The following is a 17,778-nucleotide window of genomic DNA, read 5'->3' on the forward strand; positions in this document are numbered from 1 at the left end:
CAGTGTCCTTGCGGCCAGGTGGCGCTGCCTGGCACCTGGGCACCCAATGGCCTTGCGCTCCTAGACACGTGCTTTGTGCTGCCCCGCTCATCCCAGCGGCGGATCCTTCCGCGATGGGCTGTTGGGCCCAGGGCTGGCTGGGGCGCCGCGCCGACGCGCGTTGGGCTCGGGGCGTTGGCGTTCGCTGGGGTCGGGGGTGGCCCCGCTGGGGTCGGGGGGGCTGCTCGCGGATCAAGAGCTGCGTGACCGTGTTGGAGGATTGGGCCCTACATTCTCACTGCGCGGTGGGTTGTAAACCAGCTCCCCTTCTCGGCTTAGCCATTTGCAGGGAGGCTGTTGGGGCCCAATGTATCCCCAGACTAACGGGGCCAAATCCTCAGGCTCTTTAAACTGATTTAAATCAGGCGTTACTCAGACAATATCTTCATTGCAGTCAATAGGGATTTCTTGCCTGAGCAGGACTTCAAGATTTGGCCCAAGCTCTGTATGTATTTTTAACAAAAACCTAAGATCAATAGAGATGTTTCCTTGAAACTTTTTGGAAATTACAGAGCCAGCAGTTCTAACTAATAACCCTTCCCCTTTAGTGTCAGCAACACAAATATCACAGTATCCTTCTAGTGCTGGAGAAGCTGAGAGCAACCTTGACTAGAAACAAAAGTTAGTGACTATAGAGTCCATGTTTCACTGTCCAAACTGGGAGAAATTAATGATGGAAAGTAGCCTAGCTTTTTTTGTTTTGTTTTTAAATGTTTTAAGAATTTAAGGGATGAATAAGAACAGTAAGAAAAATAATTGCATTCAAGTGTAATATAGGATTGTGTTTCTGCATTGAGTGAATCAGCCCAGGAGGGAAGTGCCATCTGAGACCATCTGTGGAAGGTGCTTCCTAACCCAGGATACCCGCAGGGGTAGCTCTCAGATGGGAGTGTTGTTGCTCCTTTCTGGAAGTGCTATACATACCTCCTCTATGTATATGCATTCCTGCATCTGTCTCTGGAGCCAATCTCATTTAGCTACATGGCTTTGATTTGTAGTTATAAATAAACCTGCTTGACCCAGCAACTTGTGATGAAGATCCCAACTTTCAGATCTGGGAGGAGCATCCCTGGACCAGAAAGGCAAGATGACTCCAATGTAAGCACTGTTAGCATTTTGTAGAGCATTGGTACAGGGCCAGTGGGATGAAGGAGAGACTAGGAGAATGAGCCTCCCAAAGGGGTCACTTCTGCTGTGAAAAGTGGGAATGCTCTGAGCTCGATTGAGCCCTGCATTAGCAGCAGACAAATCTTCTGAGAGTCAAGTGTTTCCCTTCCCTTTATGTAAAAGGATGGGTGGTGTCTCCTCAGAGGAAACTTGTGTTGGGATTTATTATTATTATTTTTCATTGCAAGGTTGCTCAGTGTTCAGAGCTGACTGCCTATCCACCGTGAAGGATGGGGCTTGTGGGGAAGGCTGACAGCCCTCTCCTTCATTAACTAACTCAGGTCACCCTATCTGCTGCACAGCCATCTGGCATAGGGACCTGTCCTAGTCAGCAAAGGAGCTGGGACTACTTCTCACAGCTGGGGCGGGGTGCTCTCTCAGGTGAGGTAGCCTTGCTGGGTGTGTGGTGCTCAGGACAGTACTGAGAATGGTGCTCAAGGGTCATTCCTTGGCCACTTGGACCATGTGTCTGTCTAGGGAGTCAGATCAGGGAATTGGGAATCAGACTACAGAAAGCTCTGCCACTGACTTCCTCTGGGAATTGGGGGAAGAGTCATGTTGCCTCTCTGTGCCTCAGTTTCCCCACCTGTGCAATGGGGCTAATCCTAACCTCACGGGAAAGGAAGGGGTTGAGGTGTATGCAGCTGACACAGTACTGTGCTTGTAACCCCTTGTATGTGGCCATTTTATTTGGGCTTGTGAAGCCACAGCTTGAATTTTAAAAAAAGGAGTTAATTTTCCCCATCCTCACTTCAGAGGATTTCAGTGGAGTCCACTGTATCCCCTTTGCTGGGTGTTAACATTTGCACTCCTGTGACCAGCAGATTAACAAACTAATGGACTGAAGGAATTAAAGGGCTGATACACACAGCCTCCAAAAGAGGCCACTGATCCTGAGTGTGCAACTTGAGACACCCAAGGCCTGATTCTCAGGCATCTCCAAACAGACATTCGAAATCAGTGGCCCCTTAAAAATGTGGCTGAATATGTCTGTGAAATGCCAGCATTTCCCTACTAAGGGGGTTCCCTAGTAAGATGAGTTTCCAGTTGGGCACTCTGAGGGTCTGTCTACACTGCAATTAGACAGCCATGGCTGGCACAGGCCAGCCGACTCAGACTCATCATGGGGCTTGTGCTAAGGGCTGTTTAACTGCGAGACATAGCTATGCCGATGTAACTCTTCAGTGTATACCAGCTGTGACTCTCCAAGTAGGGGCTGAGGTCTGCCTGTGCTGAGCTCTGCTTTGCTGCTTCTCTCTCCTAGGTGCCTTCTATGGTAACTTCAGCAGCAATTGCACTCTCCTTTCATGTTTACAATAAATTGCCATTGGCACCCGGGCTGCTCTGTGCTAATCTAAACGTCCTGCTGCCCTTCTGTTTATCAGCTGCAGGCTCTGGGAGCCCTCCATGCTTTGTGTGGTTTCTGGAAGGAGCATCAGTGACTGGAGAGAAACTTCAGATGTGTCCTGGGGCTCCCCTTCCCTAACTGCTGGGTCCTTCACCCTGGATAGAAAAGACATGTCCCCCCTGCATTGCCTATGTTCTGCCCTCTAGCCACATCCAGTGCTGCTTCCATGTCACACATGCTCTGCCCCTTGTCCCTGCTTAGTGCTTCTCTGGCCCTTAGCCTTACTGGATTTCATGCTCCAGGTGAACCAAATGCTTTGCAAGTGAGGGTGTGTGGGAAAACTCTTGTCCCCAGGGAAAGGTCCAGCTTTCCTGCTCCCTCCTGTAAGCTCCTGAGCAGTGGAACTTGAAAACTCTTGTGATTTGTGTAATAATGCTCTGAGTGTGCACGCATGTGTTTGCACTGATCTCCCTTGTTGACGAGTTCCTGTTTTTGAGCCTTTAGCAACAAGCCATGAGTGGTGTAGGGAGGGGGCCATTTAGTTTAACAAGAGACAGGCCAGCACAAGCAACTAATCTGAGCATTGTGTTAGACAGCTATGGATACAGCCCTCGTGGACCCATTGCTTCTTGCCATTACTTGCTCTTTCCTGACTTCTCTAAAATTCCAGCTCTCGGGCCAAATTCCTCCTGGTGTAAATCCATTGATGCCAATAGAGATGCACCAGGGCTAAAGTTGACTTCATCTCACCACAGGAACAAGGAGGCACTGGCTTGGTGGGAGGGACCCTGGATCATACTTGATCTGCTGCCTAAAATTCTGCTGCAGGAATCCCAGCCTCTACTAAAATGCAGCCCTGCAGAAGGGCGTGTGGAGAGGGTGAAGGGGTGAGAAATATTGTATCAGCCCAGCTGTTGGTTTCCAAGGCAAGTGGAGAGCTCTCCCCCACATTGCAGCCATTCCTTCCTCTGGAAACTAAGCCACTGCAATTCTAACCGGACTAAAAGGCAGCCGCTTTTTATAGTTCAGTGCAAACCAGAGAAGAGCAATGGAAGCCCGTCCTTTTGGATGGGTTTCCATTGCTGCATATGCTCCTTCCCCCCACTACTCTACCCACAGAACATCAGCCTGGAGTGCAGCAATTCCAGGGGAAGATGAAGGTAATTGGGCAGGCACTGTGAATGGAACTGCAGGCAACAAGGAGCCCACCGTCACTCAGACATCAGGATCTCCAATAACTTCAGCTGCTCATTCTGTAAACAAGACTTCCTTCCAGGCCTAGCTTTAGGGGAAACGGCACCCTGGGCAAGCTTATATTTTGGTGCCATCTTTACAATATCATGCCACCCTTATTTCTGCGCTGCTGCTGGCAGCAGTGCTGCCTTCAGAGCTGGGTGCCCAGCTGCCACTCTCCCGACTGACCCCCTACGATAGCCTTGTGACCCCCTTTTGGGTTGGGACCCCACCAGTTTGAGAAACACAGCTCTTGACTATAGTGCCCCTGGTCACAGTGCTCTGAGCTGTTGCCGGCATTGCCCACCCATGAGGCTGGCCCTGCTTCCTGCTAGGCTTGCACCTCCGTGGAGGGACTCCACCTTCCAGTGCCCCACCAGGTTTCCTCACACTCCTGAATCCTTGATCATCCTCTCATACAAGGCAGCACATACCACCCCTAGGAGTGGCCAGCAGCAACTAGCCATGCCCTGCTGCTCAGCTTCTGCTCAGTGCTGAGTTCAAGCTCCTCTGGCTCCAGATCCCTAAGTCCTAATCTGCTCCTTACTTTGCATCTACTGGATCAGAGGAGGTTGTAACTAGAGATGTGATTGGAGCCCCAAGTGTGGCGGTATTTAGATCTCGGGTTCTGGTTCAGGCTTATCTCTAATTAGGGCAAAGTTTTCTGTCCTGAGTGCCTTTTGCTAGAGCACGAGTTTCAAATAAATTTCAGAAAGGACCATCCTGGGAAAAGAGGAACAGCTGTGACTCCAGTGACTGGGTTCCCTCCCCAGCACCTCAGTCTGGATATCTGGAGTGATACCATCCTGCACGTTGCCAGCCTCCTCATATCAGTAGAGGGTGACTACTTGGGTTGGGGAAAAGCCATGAGCAGGCCTGTGCACTTTACTATTTGCTGGCAATGGATATCTGTTTTGTTCCACACTCCTCAGGCTATTGCAGGGCAGGCCACTTATCACTCAGAGGGCTGTCCTGCATAAAGTGTGGTGTGGAAACGGTGCCCAGTTTCCAGAGCTCACTGTAACCTGGAAATGCTGCTCTCCAGAATGATCACTCTGTTCGCGTCAAGGCCCTCTGACTCTGTTGTTCAGCTGCAGTAGATGACGCAAGCCCAGCCGCGCTGGAACATGGCATGAATAAACCGCTCCATGCACTACCCCATCAAGCTTGCAAAAAGTCTGATGAGCAGAGCTCATCCAGGCCACCTGGGACTGGTGGATACCCACATGAGGCCAAAGAGACTGCATTGGCTTTCATCCACTTACAGTACTAAAATCTTTTTGCCCTTCTGTAGCATCTTCCAGCCAAGGAGCTCAAAGCACTTTTCATTTAAACCTTATCCTTCCCTCTAGGCACTAGGAAAGGCTTGCCCAGCACTGTGTGAAAATAAATAAGTGTATTATTTAAGAAGGTTCACCAACGCAACCCTCTCACTCCCCTGTATTTGCAGTTTAGTTCTGAGTAACTCTGTTGCCCCAACATTTTGCTTTTCATAACATTTGTTGCAAAAAAAAGGCAGGCTTCTGCTGGAAATAAGTGAGACTATTGATGTTTCATATAGTCTGATGTGAAAATTAATCTTTGCTGTAATGAATTTTGCAATTAGAAATTTTACAAATGCCATGGGTTTTCTTCCTCCAACAGCATTGTTTTCACACACTCGGTCCTGAAAGCAGAACCGCAGTAAACCCAACTGCTGGGTGACACCAAATGTCTTTTGCTAATCAAGAGTCAGAACAGCAGGGAGACATCCTGGTAATTCATTAGGAAGGAAGGTTCGACTAGTGTGTGTGTGTGGTGGGGGGTGCTTCTGGATTTTTGAACTTTTAAAATCCTGGAACTTTGCAAGTTTTTGGTAAAATTTCAATGAAATAAACCAAAATGTGACATCTCATTTCAAGGGGCTTGACTTTCATTGCTGGTACTTTGTAGCGACCTAGTATCATTTTACAGAGCGGGGAAACTGAGGCACAGCATGGGATAGAAACCTGCTTAGGACTTGCTCGAGTCAGGAATAGAAGCTACCACACACCCCACCAACCCCAATTCCTGTCCCCTGAGCAGGCACTGTCCTGAAATTGAATGCAGACTTGGAAATGCCCAGATCTGTTGTCTATAAACCTGCGTGACATCAATGACCGCCAATCGGAAATCTCCGCATGCGTCCAAGACTATGTGGTGTCTTGGTTTTGTTTGGGGGTTTTTTCCTGGTTAAGTTTATAAGCTGGCTTGTCCTCTCCAGCACAGGAAGGGTTAAGCTGATAGGAAATCCACGACCTTGATGCTGCACCTGATTCTTCTGATGGCATTCCGCAATGAGCGGAAAGGGAAGGGCTGGTCTCGGCTGAGAAAATACCCTTATCCTGCTCTCAGCTGGGCTCGAAGGAACCTATTGGGGAACACAAATCACAGAGCACAATATCCCTTCAGTGTGCACAGTCATTCATGGGAGAATCTCCTTCTACCACACTGCTGTCCCAAGCATGCAGCTTTGCTTTCTCTGTGGCAACTTTCCCTGCGAAACACCAATGCTGTGTATTGATAGTGAGCAAAGTGCTACCTGCACACATTCGCCATGGCATCCTGCTCTTCAGTAGCTGCTTAGCTCAAGGTGTAGGGTGCTGTGGTGGCTGTGCTGCAATTAGATCCAGGTTGTGTAAACTAAGAGTAGCCCTTGGGCTCCTGGTCACTTGCTAACACTGTTTAGTTGGGTGCAGTGGCAGTCATGCCTGCTGCACATGCCAGCCTTTGCCAGGCATAGAAAGTGGTGCTTTGGGGAACTTTTTCATGTAACTCTGTGCCTCCAAATTCTTCTTGTGCTTTTTTTAAAAATTTATTATTTTAAACTGAGACTCTGTATAGCGGGAACTCCTCGCTTCAGGAAAAAAATCTAAGGTTGGCAAAGAATTCCGAAAAGGAGCTCCCACTCTGGGCTATTGAGGGTGGCTGAGCCATCGACAGACTCTGTGCTGCTCTCCTGTGGTGCTCAGTCATTTACACTGTGTGTCTTGTATACACGGCCCCTTTGGCTCCCTGCTCATTCTCAGGTTCTAGGTCAAAACTGCCCAGGGTGAGGGGGTTTTAAACTCTCCGTGGGTTTGCTGACCTCATGGGCTGGATCTCACTCTGCTCCATCCTCTGCTGCTCTAGCGACAGCTTCATGTTTTCTGTTCATCCATTCTGGCCACAGCTGGCGAAAGAGCCTTCTGCTCTGCAGCTCATGGAAGTCTGGACCAGTCTCCCCATGTCCCCTCACTGATTCTGCCAAATCTAAACATATTTTTTCTGTGTCTTATTTTCCCCCTTCCTCAGCTGTTCTCTCCTGAAGATGGATTATTTAACCCTAAGCATATTGGGATATTGTGTGACATCTATATGAGCCTAATACTGCAGGGTTGTGAGTGGTTTCAGCTCCCATTGACTTTAATAGGAGTGGAGGGTCCCCACCCCCTTCCAGAGGATACTCAAGCCCTACAGGATCTCTAGAGATCCACCTTTGTGCCTTGCTAACCATCGAGGCCATGCCCTTGTCTCTGCAGCGTTCAGCAGTAAGTGATGCCAGGGGGCCAGCTGTAATGATGGCTGGAGTAACTGAGCCCTGGAGTGCTGAGTGTGCAGAATTTCCACCGCAGTGAACACAATTAGCGGTGATCTTAGCTGTCCTGGAGCTTGAGGTTGATGGGGGAGGCACGGTGGAGCCGAAGGGTTTCTGAGAGAGAGGTGGGTAAGCAAAGACAAACCCAATATTTTGGATCCTCTCCCAGCACCATGAGCTAATGGCTCTGGCAGTGAGGAAGCTTCGGCCTGGGAGGGTTTCCTGATGTTGCCTCCAGGTTCTCGTAATGCCTGTAGAGATAGGCTGCTGAGGACAAAAAGCTATCGGTAGCTCCTGAGATCCAGCTGCCCAGTGGGTATCCCTTCGTTTTAACTCCACTGAGAAATCTTCTGATGAGCCCAGAACGTTTCTGTTAAGGTCACCTCTGTGAGGGCATCGCTAGTTAGATGGCAGTCCCCCCTTTGTATAAGTATCACACGTGGCTGTCTGCCTCAATTTCCCCATCTTCAAAATAGGGCTAAGGATATGGACCTTTCCTTCGCTGGGGGTTGGGACAGCTCACTAGAGAGCTGGTCACTGAGTGCTTTGAAGGCATAAATAGCTGTGTTACCATACTACGGGGCCCTTCCTGTTTGCGTGTTTGTTCTCTGCCTCCCAGAGGAGGTGATGGAAACCTCTGTCCTTGTCTGTTTGGCTGCAGCTTCCCGGAGGCTCTTTGAAGCCCCCTTGTCTGTGGGTTTTATTCATGAGCTATTTGCATCCTTTCGTTTCCCAAAATCAACACCAATCCAGGAAAGAAAACCCCAGTACCGGAAATGCATGTCCCTTGGGGCAGCTTTAATTGGGGGCTTAAAGAGACTACCGGGTGGGGGGAGACATTTCCCTCCTGACAGGGGGTCTGGCTCTCTGTGTTGGCTTGCCCTCCAGAACTGTGCCACTGAGCAGCTCCCTGCTCCAGTCTCTGTGGTCTCCTGGGCCCTTGTCCCCTATCTAAGGGGAGGGCCATGCACGGAGGCCAGGCAAACCTGCTGCTTTCTGCACTCCACAGGGTTTGTTTTGAAGAGACCGATGCCAGCATTTGGCTTGAAAAAGAGAGTTTACTCTGGGTTCTGAGTAATCTGAACACTCGCTCCTTTGGTCTTGTTTGTTTTTATACATTACTCAGCAGGTCTGCACCCTGGCTGGCTATTCCTTTAAAAGGGCATTTCAGCCCTCTCTCTTCATTCATTGTTTAAGACATCATGAAGTGCTCTCAAGCGAGTGGTTGTAAATATACACCCACATTCTGATCTCTATTGCAACAGATTTACACTGGTGTGACTCCATTGACTTCAATGGGGCTACTCCAGATTTACACTGTACATGAGATTATAATTTGGCCTTTAATCAAATGACCCAAACCTGTAATCCTTACCTGGGCAAAATCTGTCTCAAGTACCTATAAAGCTATGGGCTATGGTTACAATCCAGTCAATACTACAGATTGGAACCATGTTTGTAACCAGGTTGGGAAACAATGCGGGTTTGTGTGTGTTTGTATATAGCTGTAGAGCAGATGAGGTAAGGGGGGGGGCAAAGGCTGGTATAGGAACTGATCAAAGTTGGGCAATTCATCACTGATGGAGCCACTTGCCACACTATGGCTTTGAGCTGCAGGGGTCTCCATAGCAGGTGAGCAGACCTGTTCTACATTGCACAAGGGGCAGTCAGGCATGGCATCGCTGTTTGTGAATATATACAGTAGTGTATTTTCTTTGTTTTGTTTTACTCAGCCAAAGAAAATCCAAAACAATAGCCCCCTTCTGACCAGTGGACCGACAGCTGCAACTTGTCCATTTCAGGAGAGTTCAGTTTGCTTTTTCTCCTTGGTTAGCTGTAACAAACCACAAAAACCTTTCAGAGAGTCTGCTAATAATCTCTTTCTCAGGCACCTCCCCATCCTCAGACTTCAAGGTCTCTAAAGAAACCATCAAACCCTTGTGTATCTAGCTGTGTGAATTTAATTTATTTTTTATATCCAATTCAATTACTGGGGATGTTTTGTGTGAGTTTAAATGATCTGTTAATAATTATCTGGATAGCTCACGTTTTGAATTTGTGCAGCTATTCTCTATTACACACTGGAGAATATACCGAAGAGAACAATTCTCCAATGGCAGGAGATGGATTAGGTAACCTAATGGGGCTTTTCCATTTCTATGAATCAGTGTGAAGGCAGCTGTATTCTTCTATCTCTATTAGAGAGACAAGGTAGGTGAGGCTGTGTCTACACTAGCATTTTTGTCAGTGTAATTTACGTGTGGAAAACACCCCTCCTGAGTGACATAAGTTACACCAACAAAAGTGCCGGTGTGGACAGCGCTATGTGGGTGGGAGATGCTTTCCCGCTGCCATAGCTACCGCTGCTTGTTGGGGGTGGTTTAATTATGTCCGTGGGAGAGCTCTCTCTCTACGTTGAGATCATGCGGCTACACGGGAGATCATGCAGCTACACCAGTGCAGCAGTGCTGCTGTAAGGTCCATAGTGTAAACAGATACAGGGTGGACTAAATACAGGGCTGAAAAGAGTTTAGCATGAGTAGTTAACATCTCTTTCAAGGGACCGTTAAAGATGTTTACCTCAGACAGTTCATTCCAGAGTGCAGTGATTAACATGGGGATAATGATAAGAGAAAAACACCCTGTCACTTGTGGGTGAACACTTTTTACAAAACTATCATTCTCCCTCTCCCCTCATCCTCAGAAGACACCTCCACAACACCTTCAACAGATGAGTTCAGGAGCTTGAATTCATAATTTAGCTAGACTCTAAAAATCAGGGACTGAATAGACACACTGGAATTATGGCTTGTTACAACAACCTGTAACCCACTAACAATGACCCCCAGCTGCCTCCCCCCCATCTTTTTCCCTCTTTGACTGGAGGGGTGTCAACAGGCCACTTGACCTTAAGTGGTCCCTTGACATGTGTTAACTGCTTAAGCTCAACAATCTGTTCCCCCTTGTATTTAGCTGTGACACTCGGAGTACCTTTCCCAGACCGGAAGAGAAGAGCTCTGTGTAAACTGGAAAGCTTGTCTCTCTCACCAGCACAAGTTGGTCCAGTAAAAGATATTACCTCATCCACCTTGTCCCTTCAATATCCTTGGACCGATAGGACTACACCACTGCATACATTTCTATTAGCTATTCTTGTTAACATCCATTAAATCTTACACACGCACTTTCTTTAAAGTATGTGTTAATGCGCATCCCTAATGTCCACATGTGTGATGCTCATGCCAGTAAAAACAACCTAATTTGGGAACTCTAGAAAATACATAATTAGCCCTTCTCTTGGATCTTTCATCTACACACCCCCCAAGCATTTTAAAAGTATTAAGCTTCACAACAAATCCTTTTTTTTAGCAATGGGGAAACTGAGGCACTGAGCAGGGTCAGGGGGAGGTGACTTACCCAAGATCTCTCACTGAGCCAATGGCAGAAGTCAATGTAGAATCTAGGAAGTCTGACTCCCAGTCCCCTGCTCTAATTGCTAGTTTGGAGTTTCACTAGTTGAAAAATGACTTGAGTCACTAAAATGTCTTAAAAGTGTCTCCAAGTTCACGTCTAAATATGACAGCAACTGACTCTGCAACCAAACTGCAATTGGGGTCTGCAAGAGCAGACCCTTGCTTATGCAGTTAGTCTCTAGGCATGTGGGCTGTTCCATTGACTTCAGCATGGCTACTCATATGAGGAAAGGTGTGTTGCCCATCCAAATCCGATGCTGGAGCCTTCAGTCTGGCTTTTCTAGGGCTGAAGCTTTGTGTGGGTAAAAGGCACAAGTGCTTTTTGGACTAGGTTGGGGTGTCCTACTCCTGGCCACTCCCATCTAGGTATTATCCGGCCTCCTTGGCAGATTCTGATTCTGCAAAATTTTACTTTTAAAAAAAATATATATATAGGCCTTGTGCTTGTGAAGAAGTTTCCCAGTGTGAGTGCCTGGGGTTTCTCAGAATGTCTGTCTGGAGCAGCACAAAGTGTCCCATTTCGCCTTAATATAATGTTAATTCTGAACCCTACAGGTGACAATAAATACCAGCTCTTTGTATTTCTTTAAGCCACGTAATTACATGCACAAACTCTGCAACTCCCCAGACAGAATGTGGAACTGCAAACTAGCTGCATGTACAAACTGCTGACCTGTGTTTGTTCAGTATACAGTGACCATAACCCACTCCCTCACCCCTGTTTCTATTGATGCTATAAGAAGCAGACAACCACAAGGACGTGACCTAGTGGAAGACCTTCCTCTTTCAGCAAGTTCAGAGAAAGGCACTAGAAATGCCAGGGTATAGTTCTGAATCTCTTGGGTCTGAGCCATTGTTTGGTTATGCTGTTGTGAAGAGCAACACTTTTCTCCCCCCAGGTGCCCTAGGCCTGGAGTTTTCATTTGTTTGAAAATGATCCCAGTAGCTGGATTATTGAAAGCTAGTCAACACCCCACTCCTTCAGCCAAGTGCATCCCTGGCATGACTCCAGACTTAATTGGAGCTACCGTGCCACAAATGAGAAATCAGTCTGACTACTGAACTGAAGGGGCTCATGTGTGGGGCAAGGGATGGTAAACCGAAACTCCGCAGAGCTGAAGATTTACCTCTGGAGGTGCAAAGAGTTGACAGAAGTCAGTCTGGAGGAGAATGGGCTGGCCCTCATCCAGCCCTGGTCTAAGTGAGTAGAGTTGCTCTGAAGTCAATTGGAGTTTTTGCCTACTGTCACTAGATGTGGATTTGAGGTTCATGCACAGGCTACTTCCATCCATTTAATGATGAAGATACATAAGTGATTAGCTAAAGGATCACACAAGCCCCTTTATGCTTCTTGCAATAATCTGCAGATCCTTAGCTTTGAGTGGCACCAAAGTGGGGAGCAGAGGGGTGCAAATGCTTCCAAACTGCCCAACAGCAGTGTCCTGATGCTCCCGCATCCTACAGGACTTTCCCAATGGCACCCATGGGGAACAGGAAAGAAGCATAATGGGGTTTTTTTTTAATTGTTGTTCCCTCACTATCTGTATACGCAAACAGTATTTAAATGCCAGGTAGTGAACCCCACTGTGTGTGTGAGCTAAAGAGCCAGCTGGTAAAACCCCTGGTTCAGCAGACAATCAGGCCCCAACAGGTGCCCTTTCATGCATGAAAGGGCAAGTCAGGAGGGACTCCACTGGAATCAGTGGAGCTACCCCCGTCTCTAGGGTACGTCTACACTGCAGTCAGAGGTGTGACTGCAGCATGTGTAGACGTACCTTCACTAACTCAAATAGCAGGGATGCCGCAGCAATGTGGGTGTCAACTCAGGCTTTCTGCCTGAGTACAAGCCCACCTGGGACCCTGGTTTATATACTCAAGTGGCTAGCCTGTGCTGCCGTGGCTTTACTGCTGTTGTTAGAGCTATCTAGATCAAAGCTAGCTCAGGTATGTCTACACATGCTGCAATCACATTGCCTGATTTTACCCTAAATCCAGTGTGTTCTGGCTCTTGGAGAGTCCAAAAGGAGGAGGGCTTTTTGTGCTAAATCAGTTTATCGTTTGTAACTCCAGCTCTCTCCATTTGGGGTTTGACCCCTACCAAACTAGAGAACATGGTAGAGATATATGTATGTACTGTTACACGTCCTGTTACACTAAGGCCCCTTTTTGCTGCTCTGGCTTCTTAAAGGGGGTAGAATGAACTCCCTGAGAATACCATTTGTTCTGTGGGCCTCTCTGGCTGGTGAAGGGGCTGAGCTGATGGAAGAGCTCTAAACCAGCACTGTTCCCTGGCGTAGAAAATGGGGCAGGAGGAGGAAGGGTGTAGGCCATGTAGGACGCGTTGAACAACAGCTATCGTGGGCTTCCCAGGGCCCATCTTCACTTTGGACTTGCACTGTCCTCCCCCCCCCCGCCCCCCTGCACTCCTTGCTCCTGCCACAAGTTCATAACTGAGAATTAGGACCAGGATCTCTGCGTCTTCCTGTGTAATTGAGAGACTTGACACTTAATAAGTGATAAGCGCTCCCTAGCAAAAGCCCTATTTATGCCAGGAAAATGGTCCATTCCAGGCAATTGTTTATCAACAGGGGGACTCCTGGTCTCCTCAGGTCAGGAGCCAAATTGAACTTGAATGCAGTGCAGCTAGCAACGTTGGCAGCTGTAACGCTACTGAAAATGGTCTGGGCCTATCTACATTAGCATTTCAGCCTGGCCCAGAGGGGAGCCCATTGCTGCCAGCTGTTCTCAGCAGTGAGTCATGGTCCCCGGTGGAGCCAAGGGTGAAGAAGGTCAGTGCTATTGCAGCCTTCTTACTATCTAATCTCTGGCTCTCCCATGTCTTCTCCCCCAGCACTGGGACAGGACAAGGGAGCCGGTGGGCCTCTTCTGAAACCTGCAGGCTCCTTCATCCTGTGTAAAAAGCGAAGCCAGCTAGCAATTACATTGTGAACTGAGACCACACCGCCCCCTTTTTCCCCCTGCCTTTGAGTGGCTCTCATGTTAATCCTTCAAGGCTGATTTTTCTAGCGTTATCAGGTAAGGCTATTAATCACCACACGGGGACAGGGAGACACACATCCCTCTCTTGACTCACACAATGTTGGCTTATGGTGGAGATTTTTAACCTGTTCTGAAAGGCAAAGCCAGCCAGTCTCTGATCCTAGAGTCCCCTGTTTGGGGAGGCTGCAGGGAGGATTGCTGTATGTGTGGGGTGGGTAAATTCCCTTCCGGGGCGGTCCAATGAGGTCAGAAGGCTTGCAAACCCACACATGGGGGGGGATGAGTGGAGATGGTTTTTAAGGAGAGCTTAGCATTGGCTCCTGCTCAGCAATGGGGCGCTAGAATGCAACAACAGTGTCGGGGTCAGGGGCTACGCAAGGAGCACCTCAGCCTAGCAGAGGCTCTTCCAGGGCAAACTGCCTCTAGTAACCCAGTCCTCAGAGTATTCAGCACTTGAATAATAGAAGGGGATGAGGGTTGGGTGTTCTCTAGCCAGACAATCCAGATGAGCCTGAGTATGGGTACTAGGCTTGCATGAATCCCCAAGGCCTTCAGTTCTGGAAACGTCTTGTAAGACCTAAGTGGGCTTCTTAATGACCGAAGCACTCTAGCGAAGAGTGAGTCCCCAAGGTGCTTCATCTGCATGCACGCATCACCACTGAAACGCAGCCACGTCGGGAGGGGGGCCAACAGCATGAGCGCTATCTCGTGGGGAGCAGGCACCACAGGGAGCCCTGCCATTCCCACGCTCTGCAGGGGACTTTGGTGTGGTGGGGGATTCTGAAAGTCCTTCCTACTCCCCATTGTGTTTCTCAGCCTCTTTGCTGCCATGTTTCTTGCTGCCCCAGCTGCGTACACCTAGTCCTCCTAGGACACCCATCCCCACTACAGCATGTGCCAGTGGACCTCTCTTGAGGCGTTGGGAGAGGCCCAATGGAGAGCAAACTTTGCAGGTTCCCAGCTTCATAACGATTTTTCTGGAAGTTCAGAATAATACAGCCAACACAAAGGAACAATGGTGGGAGAGCCGAGCTTTCCAACACCAGGGAACTTCCTTGCCTGTTGGGGCCTGTGCTTTCCACCCCTTCCACCTCCTTCCCCACTGAAAAGAATGCAGCTTGTGAATGGAAGAGGTGTGGGGAACGAGCAGGGACCCTGAGCAAATTGCTCCAGCAATCGCAGCTTTTTACAGTGAATAAACAAGACCTTGAATGCTGGCTTGTGGATGGGTTGGGAGGGAGGCAGGCAGCAGAACTGGGGGAGTGCCTCTGAGAGCATGTTGCAGGGGCCTGCATGGTCACAAACATAAAGAAAAGGAGGACTTGTGGCACCTTAGAGACTAACAAATTTATTTGAGCGTAAGCTTTCGTGAGCTACAGCTCACTTCACATGACTCTTCTCTGGGGAGCTGTCCAGGTGCACACTAAAGATCTAAGGGCACTTCCCAAACCAGTAGGGAAGAACCATGGTGTCCTGACCTACCTTCCTGGCTGTAATAAACCAGGCTCACGAGTTTGATGTGAGCTACAGTTGAAGTGGCCAGAACAGCCAAACCCAGGCATGGTGTGACAGGCGGGGGTCTGGGAGTTAGGAGAACCGGCTTCTAGTGTGAAGAATCCCCTATGGGCCCGCAGGCTGTCTGTTTAGGACTAGCCTTGATGCAAAGTGGATGGGAATAATTTATCTGATGAAGCTGGCCACATTTCACTGAATAAATGATAAGCAAATGAATCTTGCATTATCAGAGCTGCTCTCTGTGCATTACTCTATCCAGGCAGCTGAGCAATTCCAGCAGGGGTGAGTTTTCACCTTTGTAAAAGTGAAATGTAGCAGGCTAATTCCCTTTCCCCTGGTCTTCCCCAATTTTCACTCCCTTCCATGGCTGTCCCTGGGCTCCCTGGCTATTTATGGCTTTCCAAGGGTCAGTAGCACTATAAATGTTTCTGTTTATTGCTGGTTTGTTTGCTGCTCTAAACAGCCCTCCACTGGCAGCTGCATTGTCTTGGGGCCCTGCCTACAGCAACGGGAAGTGTGTATTTTATTTTAGCTACAAACAATGGTCATCATTTTCCCCCATTCACTCTCCCACTCCTGGCCTTCACCTGTGATCGGAAGGAAATGCTTGTAAATGTCCAGCCAGAGGAAGGAAGGGACAGGACGTCAGGGCTTCAGCAGCTCAGTGATTCTAGTGCTGCAGACCTGGGGATGGGAGTCCAAGCACAGAGAAGATACAGGGGGTTCCAGAGATGCTTTCTCATCAACTTTCATTACAGCTCTTCCCTGGCCAATCAGGCTTGGGAGGGGGCACCATGCCCACCTGTCCTACATGGGGGCAGGCGAGGGCCTCTATATCCTGCTTGTGACCTCCGGGCAGGATTAGAACCAAGGTGAAAGGCCAGTGCATTAACCCAGTGAGACTCCTAGCCACCGGCTTGGACCTGTCCTTGTAAGTGGCTGGGCCTTATCGCATAGTAGTTTCACCAGCCCGTGTGTATGGATCAATGCCACGAGTCCAGCCACTGCCCTTTCCAAGTGAAACAAACCTCCCTGAGGCTCCGCTGGTTGGGAAACTGCTGCAAAAGCTCTTCTGTGCCCTGCTCTTTGCAGGTTGGATGGGAGTGCGCCTAGCAGCAGCACCGCGGAGGAGGGCCAGCAGCTGCTAACTGCTACCAAACAATGCCTTTATGGCACAGCAATGTGGGAATGTCCCCCGTCCCCCTGAGGAAATAGCGGTGCTCCAAAGATAGAGCTCTCTGCACTGAAGAAACAAAACAGAAGAGGAGGTACACCCACGATGGCAGGACTGGTCAAGTCTCTCCCTTCTGCACAGGAGGATAGAAACAACCCTCCCCCCCGCCCCCCAAAGGGGTTGGGCTGACTGCACAGCCAGCAGGGAAGCCAGCGCATCTGCTTTCTGGTGGGGTATTTTTGGCATTCAAGAAAGCGAAGGGCTGATAGCACTGGCCAGAGCCAGGCATGGTGTGGGCAGACCAGTGCTGTCCCACCTCACTGGCTCTGCCAATGCATCTCAGTCCTGACCTCTGCTACTCCAGGCTTGGGCTTCCCACAACAGCTCAGCTGAGTCACTTCCGCTTCCCCACTATGGCAGTCAGTGCCAGCACCAAACCAGCTGCTTCCACAACTCCCTATCTCCAACAAACTAAAAATCCCTCCCTCCCTTTTCCAAATCCCAAAAGCAGTGGCTGGAAACCAGCTCCCTCTTGGGGAAGGTCCAGGATACCAAGGGAGGGACCAGGCTGCCCCTGCCCTAGAAAGGCCTCTGTCACTATTCCATCCTAGACTCACCTACTTCCAGGGGCCTCTCAGCCCCGCAGGGCTCCAGGTAACTAAGTCTGGGGTTAAAAACAAGCAGTTGCGAGTTAGTGAAGTCCCTGAAGAAACAAACAGGTGAGAGCCATTCATTAAAGCCAGATAAGGGCAGGAAGCCCCCTAGAGATGCCTCATCAGCTAGGCTACTTCTCTGTGGTGAGGGCGTGGGGTCTCCTGTTGGTTGCATTCACCTGCTCAGACCCTCTGGCCAGCTTTGATGTGGAGTTCAGTTTCCCCTCTGGGGAGCAGGAAGGCCCTTTTGATGTCTCAGTTGCTGTTTCTGTTCCAGGGCTCTGTGGTTTCACGGTTGCGGCTGATCGAGCCCCTGAGGCCAGAATTGTTTGTTTGACACAAATGCTTTCGAGGGAGAACACGAGACGCCCAGCCACTCGGAACATTAAACCCCCCAAAACACCAGGCCATTTGGAAGGCCTTGCACAGCCCCTGCCTCGGTGCTCTGGTTCCTGGGGGGGCCTCTGCTCTGAGTCTTCAATTTCTTGGGCAAAGAGAAATCTCAGAGAAGTAGATTTGCTTATGTCACTTCTTTAATATCCATGAGGGAGTGCAATCAGGACTGGGGTACCGACCTCCAG

The 17,778-nt window shown here is 49.2% G+C and overlaps 1 protein-coding gene across 5 annotated transcripts in view; it reads left to right on the forward strand.

The window, feature by feature from the left end:
- AFAP1L1 (actin filament associated protein 1 like 1) overlaps positions 1 to 17,778 on the forward strand; it is a 59,372-nt gene that overhangs the window by 854 nt on the left and 40,740 nt on the right. The window lies entirely within an intron of this gene.

The sequence above is a fragment of the Lepidochelys kempii genome, chromosome 8 (genome assembly GCF_965140285.1).
Source record: "Lepidochelys kempii isolate rLepKem1 chromosome 8, rLepKem1.hap1, whole genome shotgun sequence".
NCBI classification, from domain to species: Eukaryota; Metazoa; Chordata; order Testudines; family Cheloniidae; genus Lepidochelys; species Lepidochelys kempii.